General features: G+C 46.0%; 1 pseudogene; it reads right to left on the reverse strand.

The window, feature by feature from the left end:
* Window positions 1–1,492: 1,492 nt before the first annotated feature.
* LOC116889673 lies at window positions 1,493–2,820 on the reverse strand (annotated as a pseudogene).
* Window positions 2,821–7,057: the final 4,237 nt, after the last annotated feature.

Consider the following 7,057-nt stretch of genomic DNA (forward strand, 5'->3'; position numbering starts at 1 on the left):
CCATTGTTTGAGACAGGGTAGCCTATGCTGGCCTTGAACTTGCTGTGTAGTGTTGGTGTATCTATTTACTATTTTATTGCCTCTACCTCCCTTCGAACCTTTATTCCACCCTGATCCCTTCCAACTCCACACTAGTTAGGAGAAAAAGAAGGTTAGAGGGAAAGGGGTGTGAACCTCTTTTATTTTTTTTAAGATTTATTTATTTCAGGTATGTGAATACACTGTAGCTGTGTTCAGACACACCAGAAGAGGGCATTAGATTCCATTACAGATGGTTGTGAGCCCCCATGTGGTTGCTGGGAATTGAACTCAGGACCTCCAGAAGAGCACTCAGTGCTTTCAACTGCTGAGCTATCTCTCCAGCCGGGGTGTGAACTTCTTTAGGCCACTTCCTGCTGAATAAAGGCATGGGGCAATCACAATCTTTGTTGTCAGAATATCTAGCATTTCAGCAAACCAGTAACCAGAACAATAGAAAACAGAGCACCAAATGCAGCAGACCAGCTGGGACCAGCCGGGACCAGCAGCAAGGGGAGCAGCAACCACCACAGGTCCTCTCAGGGATCTCTCACTTATATCCTCTCCAGAGTTCCCAGAATTGAACTTCTGCAGCTGGCAAAAATCACACCCCTGCTAGTACACAAGGCAAATCATAATAACCTGCTGGGAAGCAGCCTCTCATCCCACACCTGGGATTAAAACAAAAACATATTCATATGCCATAACTGGATTTTTAAAGAAAACAAAATTCTCGCTACAGTGTAACCAAGAATCTTTAATATCTTTGCTTCTGCTCTTGCTCTCTTGTTCTTACCCTCTTCCCTCTTTGTCCCTTCTCTCCCCATTCCCTTCCTTCTTCTCTCTCTCTACCTGCTCATGGCTGACCTCTCCTCCTCTCCTCTCCTCCCTCCCTCTCCTCTCCTCCTCTCCTCCTCTCCTCTCCTCTCCTCTCTCCTCTCCTCTCCTCCTCTCCTCTCCTCTCTCTCTCTCTCTCTCTCTCTCTCTCTCTCTCTCTCTCTCTCTCTCTCTCTCTCTCTCTCTCTCTGCCTTTCTCTGCCCCTATTGCCCTTTTAACTCCCTTCCCCATGCCCTGAAGCCCTGAATAAACATATATATATTGCTTCTGTCTCCCAAGTTTTGGGAACATAGGTATGTGTCACCATACTTGGTTTACTTTAAAAACTATTATTGTTTAAGGGTGTGTGTGTGTGTGTGAGAGAGAGAGAGAGAGAGAGAGAGAGAGAGAGAGAGAGAGAGAGAGAGAGAGAGAGAGAGAGGAGAGGTGTCTGCTTAGACATCAGAGGAAAGTACGGGATCTCCTGGATCTTGGGTTGCCAGAGCCCTGTGCTGACAAGGACTCTTGGAAAGCACTTGGGTCCTCTGGTAGGGAAGTACTTTTAAGCACCGACCTCTCCAGCCCCCTTTTGGCTTTTTGATATATAGCTTTTTTTTTTCAATGTTCAGTTTCCTTTAACCACCCCCATCTCCCTTGAAGGGCAGGTGCAGGCAGCTAGGCGACTGGCAAGACATGTTCACTTGAAGATCTTGCCTTGATTGACAGCTTTGCCCACGTGCTGGAAGGCCCCCTCCCAGGAAAAGTACTCTCGAACGAGGGTCTGGGTCTCCTCGCTACCAGGATCCAGTTTCCGCCATGTATGACTCATAGTCCACCTGCCAATCTGGACTCAGCGGAAAGGTAAGATCTTGGCCTCGGAAGACCCAAACCCCAGGAATGGAGCTGCTGTTGTTGGTTCCAAACAGGATAACACTAGCAAAGGCATTCTTTCTCAGTTTGTCCAATCGCTGGAACATCCCAGTGATGAGGTTACAACTCATGAAGGTCTGGGTGAGCTCTTCAGGGAAGCGGTACTCACCATACCACAGGGACCAGCCATCCTTATCAAAGTGCTCCCAAAAATATGGCAGCGCCACAGAGAAGGTGTCCTCATTGGAGTACTTTCGCTTAAACTCACCCAACACAAAGGTACTCTTGGGCAGGTGAGCGAAAGGGTCCTTGGCCTTAGGCTCGGCAGCCAACGCCTGATCACTCGTCCATCTCTTCCTCAGGGGCTGGGGCAGCTGCCTTTATTTCCTCTTTCCGCTCAGTCTGGGGCTTCTGCTTCTCTTCTCGTGAGCCCTTTTCTTTCCTCGGGGTATCTGCGAACTTCTTAGCATCAAACCGAGCCATCTTTTCACACAGCTTCACCTTCCCCAAGATGGCCCTGAACTGGGGCTGGTTAATGCAGGTAAGGAACCATCGGTTGGTATTGGGGAAGGCCTGGCGAAAAGAAGGCTCTGAGACCTGTTGATAGAGCCACAGTAGGGTACAGACAACCGTGATGTCAGCCAGTGTCACTCTCTCACCAACCAGAAAAGTCCGTGTCTTCAGATGAGTGTCCAGCAGCCCCAAGATTCGCTTCACCTCCTCTGGCATTTTCAGTGGCCTGCTTGTTGTGGTGCATGTCTAAGGTGGGGAACACCCAGGTGCTGGCTGGAGGGACGACGTCACTGTCAGCAAAGCTCACCCACTGCATCACCTGAGCTGCTGCCTCTGGCGTACATCCCCGCAGCTCCTCGTTGCTTACGTAGTAGGCGATGGCATTGCTCTCAAATACACAGAATCCGTCATTGCCTTCAAAGACTGAAACCTTGCCCGCAGGAAATTTTCTGAGAAATTTGGGGGGTGCCGTTAGTTTGGCCTAAGTGGAAGTGGGGTGGTGCGGAGAGCACGCGGACCTGAACCCCGCTGTACTGAGCAGCGATGAGGGCCTTGAAGGTTCTCCAGTTTTCAGGGTATGTGTACAGGGTCCCAGCCGCCATGGTGATTCCGCAGAGAAGGGGGCTGGTGATTCCTCAGAGAAAGGGCCTGATATGTAGCTTTAACTGGCCTAGAATCCCATTATGGAGAACACGATGGTCTGGAAGTGTGAGCATTCACATAGGCAGGTCCAGGCCACTGCTTAAACCCTTTCCTCCCCAAGATGTTTTTGTCCATGTTGTTTAACTCGGCAATAGAAATCTAACAAAAATGCCCTCCACCACCCCAAAGAAACCAACCAACCAACAATGCAACAGAGAATTCACTCTGCAGAGAGAAAGGAAGTTTTCACAGATTTTGTTTCCTCTGTATCCTCACAGATGTTCTTAGGTTTTCCTGTAGCTAAGTCTTCCTTTCCCCTGCCTATTCTAATTTATATCTACAGAAACTCTCATCTCAAATACTATTACCACCTGTATGGTGATGAGAAATCTTCACAGAGGCTCTGAAAAGTCAAGCTTGTCAAGGGTGAGGACACTGTATGCAAAACCCCACTTAGTTCCCTTTGATAGATAGCCAGACACGTTGGTGTCCATCTATACTTCCAGCACTCAGGAAGCTGAGATATGATGGGGGGTTCAAGGCCAGCCAGGGCCGCCTACCAAGACCCTGAGTCAGTAAGAGATAAAACAATACTCCAGTGAAACTTGGACATTTGTAAGTGGACATTTGTAAGGTTTATAAGTTTGTTTCCAGATACAGACCAACAAAGAAAAGCTGTCACATTCCAAATCAACCTTTGTTGTAGTTATTTTTTTATAACCCAGACTGGCCTCAATCTCCCCGTAGCTCAGCCTCCAGATTTTGGAAATGAGAGTATATGCCATCCCACTTCCCTGAGCTGACTCGGGGGGAAAATGTCTTTATTGTGTTAAAAAATAAAGCTCCCATACACATTCACTTATTTTATTTGTTATTGAGACATACTATTTGCGCTTTCTGTGCTTAGTGTATGAAGTGCACTGTTGTAATTTAGTATACATATGTAGTATATAATAATTAAATCAGAGTAATAAGTACTTCTAATTCTTTAATCATTGCACACCAGTTTAATGAGGGCTTTAAGATAAAAATGCTTTAAAAAGTTTACCAAATATTTATTTATTAATCTTTGATGAAGTATGTTATTCTATTTGTATCTTTTGTGAGAATTTTATACACAAGTATTGTGTTTACAGCACTCCATGGAACTTCTTTCTAAGCTAGCCGGCTGGAGGACTGCAGACGTTGGAGCTCTGGACTCTAGGGGGCGCACTTTCCCTTTTAATAGCGTGGCTCAAGCATTCAAATTCCTGGTGTACTAATGAAACCAGAAAAATTTCATAAACTTCACTTGCTTCATACAAATAAACAGCTAATGGATACGGAAAAGACCATACAGCTGGATAATTTGGCTCAATGAATGCAGTGTAGAAATTTGACACTGAAAAAGAATTCTTCCTTGCTCCCCAGTATATACAAACAGAGGTGTGGCCCCCTCCCATGTTTAAATCTGGTATAAGGTCCTCAACCAAGTCTATCTTCCACTCGCTCACTCGCTCACTCGCTCACTCACTCACTCGCTCACTCGCTCACTCACTCACTCGCTCACTCGCTCAAGGTGGGTAAGGCTAGTTTCACACAAGCTTAGGTTCCATTTCACTATCTGCCTTCTACTTGGGCAGCGGCCACTAAACAAGCCAGTTCCCCTCTCTTCGAAGAATGCTGTAGTCTGACCTACAAAGGTTGTGTTAGATTCTTGGTGGGATCTGAGAGACAGAGAGACAGAGAGACAGAACAGAGAGAGAGAGAGAGAGAGAGAGAGAGAGAGAGAGAGAGAGAGAGAGAGAGAGAGAGAGAGACTGAGAGACACTCCTGCACTAAAAGAACACAGTTCCCTGGATAGAGTGAACGGTGATGTGTGACAAGTTTCTCTAGGACAGAGGACAGGCTAAGCTTTCTCACCTGCTGCAAAAGCAATGTGTTCCCCATGCTTCCTGCTCATGCTGCTGAGAAAACCCACTGTCTGCTCCATGTTATGTCTCCCCTGAAGTCCTGAGGCAACAGGAGGCAGGGACACGAGCACACCAGCCTTCATGCTTGGTTGCTTTGCCGTGCTATGAATGGTAAATGTCTGACACCTCCCATTGAAACAGTAACCCCATTGCTTTCAGATGTGTGCCTTTACTTGACTTCAGAATTGGTCAGTTTTGGAGGTCACATAGCGAGGCAGTACTTTTAGCCTCCCACCAAGTCCACAGTAGACAAGGCCTTTGACTTTGTTATAATGGTAAAAGGGGCCTTGATTACTCCTCAGGGACTAGAAAGCTGTTTTTGTTTTTAAAACAACAATAACAACACCACTTTATTTACTAAGTGTCTGATACCTGGCATTTGATGTCAGGAAGCCATTAACTGCACCTTGGAATCATGCCAACGTCACCACTTTCAGACCATGAGTACCCTCAGGAGCCAGGGAGTTTGCGAGCATATCCGCAGACTTCTCATTACTTCTCTGCCAATCTCCAGGTGCGAAACCCTCCAGTCAGCAGCCTCATCTCATAAATATCCCCAACCCTATCCTGGAGGACTTGGGCTCACCCCTCCAGGCTCAGCTGTCCTGAGAATAAACTTTCTTTTGCACCAAACCTCATTGTCTCAGGGATTGGCACACCACGTGGCCTGCTTTGATGACAGTGCCTTCTGCTGTCATCCATGAAATACTAAAAGGCTACACTGTGGACTTGAAAGTAAAATCTTATCAGACTGCCTGCCTGATACCTGGATTCAGCTAGAATGAGGCCAACATGTATACAAGAGACACACATACATATTTATTCTTTCTAAGGAACTTTATATGCCAGTTATAATTCTAACGGTTGGCTGGTAGAAAATCATTTAGTCGGGGTTGGGGATTTAGCTCAGTGGTAGAGCGCTTGCCTAGCAAGCGCAAGGCCCTGGGTTCGATCCCCAGCTCCGAAAAAAAGAAAAAAAAAATCATTTAGTCATGAGATAAAAATATTTAAAGCTCCCATTTTACAGATTGGATGAAGAGGCATAGTGATGTTATATTTACTAGCACAGTGGCTTGTCCACACCACATAGTCCAAAGTGTCAAAGCCCTATTATCTAAAGAAAACAAGTACCAACGAACTTTGACCACACTTAGACAGTGTGACTGTCTGATGCTGGGTCAGTCATTGGGGAGGTGGAAGTGAAGATGGATGTGAGGAGGAGGAGGAGGAGGAGGAAGAAGAGGAGGAGGAGGAGGAGGAGGAGGAGGAGGAAGAGGAAGAAGAAGAAAAGAAGAAGAAGAAGAAGAAGAAGAAGAAGAAGAAGAAGAAGAAGAAGAAGAAGAAGAAGAAGAAGAAGAAGAAGAAGAAGAAGAAGAAGAAGAAGAAGAAGGAAATAGTTAATTCTTGAAACTTGTTGAGAAGGTCTGTTTTTACTTGGAAACATCATGATGATACAGTTTTATTTCATTGTTGCTTCCTCCCTTCCTCTCTGCTCTCTTCTTGACTCCCCATTCTCTGTGACAATGTCTGCCTTATTATCTAGCCCAGGCTAGCCCTGGACTCTCCATCATCCTACCTGAGCCTCCCAATGGATGGTTTACTAGTGTGTGCCACTATAGCTGGCATTCATTCTGCGTGTGTGTGTGTGTGTGTGTGTGTGTGTCACTGTCTGGAACTTACCAAGTAGGCTAACTGGTTAGAGAGCCCCAGAAACCTGTTTGTCTCTATCTTGGGATTACAAGTGAATGCCAGTGGCCCTGACTTTTTAAAACGTCTATCTTTTAAGGATGCTTCTTCCTTGCACAGCAAATGCTTTACTCAGCCAAATTCTCAGTCCACGTGTGTTTTTACAAGAGTGAAATACTAAAAGGCTACACTGTGTACTACCTTTACTCATTAATAATCAGGTTACATTTGGCTCATTAGGATTTAGCCAAGAAAACTGACACCTACGTTCAGACTGTGTGGGCAAAAACACTTTCTCTGCAGAAAAAAAACTGCAAAGTATTTACAGAAGCTTGTTATGGTTCAAATCTGAAGTGTCTCCTGATATATGTTCATGTTTTAAACTTTGTTCCCAGCCTGTGCTACAATTTGAGGAGGTTCTGAAATCTCTAGGAGGCGGGGCTTAGGCTGGTGGAAGCAGGTGACTGGAGAGGGCTGTCAAAGGTTGTGGGCAGCTTTTGCTTCAGTCATTCTGTTCCCTGGTCCCACGACACGAAAGCCCCCACCACGCTGCTACAAA

The sequence above is a fragment of the Rattus rattus genome, chromosome 1 (genome assembly GCF_011064425.1).
Source record: "Rattus rattus isolate New Zealand chromosome 1, Rrattus_CSIRO_v1, whole genome shotgun sequence".
In the NCBI taxonomy this organism is placed as follows: Eukaryota; Metazoa; Chordata; class Mammalia; order Rodentia; family Muridae; genus Rattus; species Rattus rattus.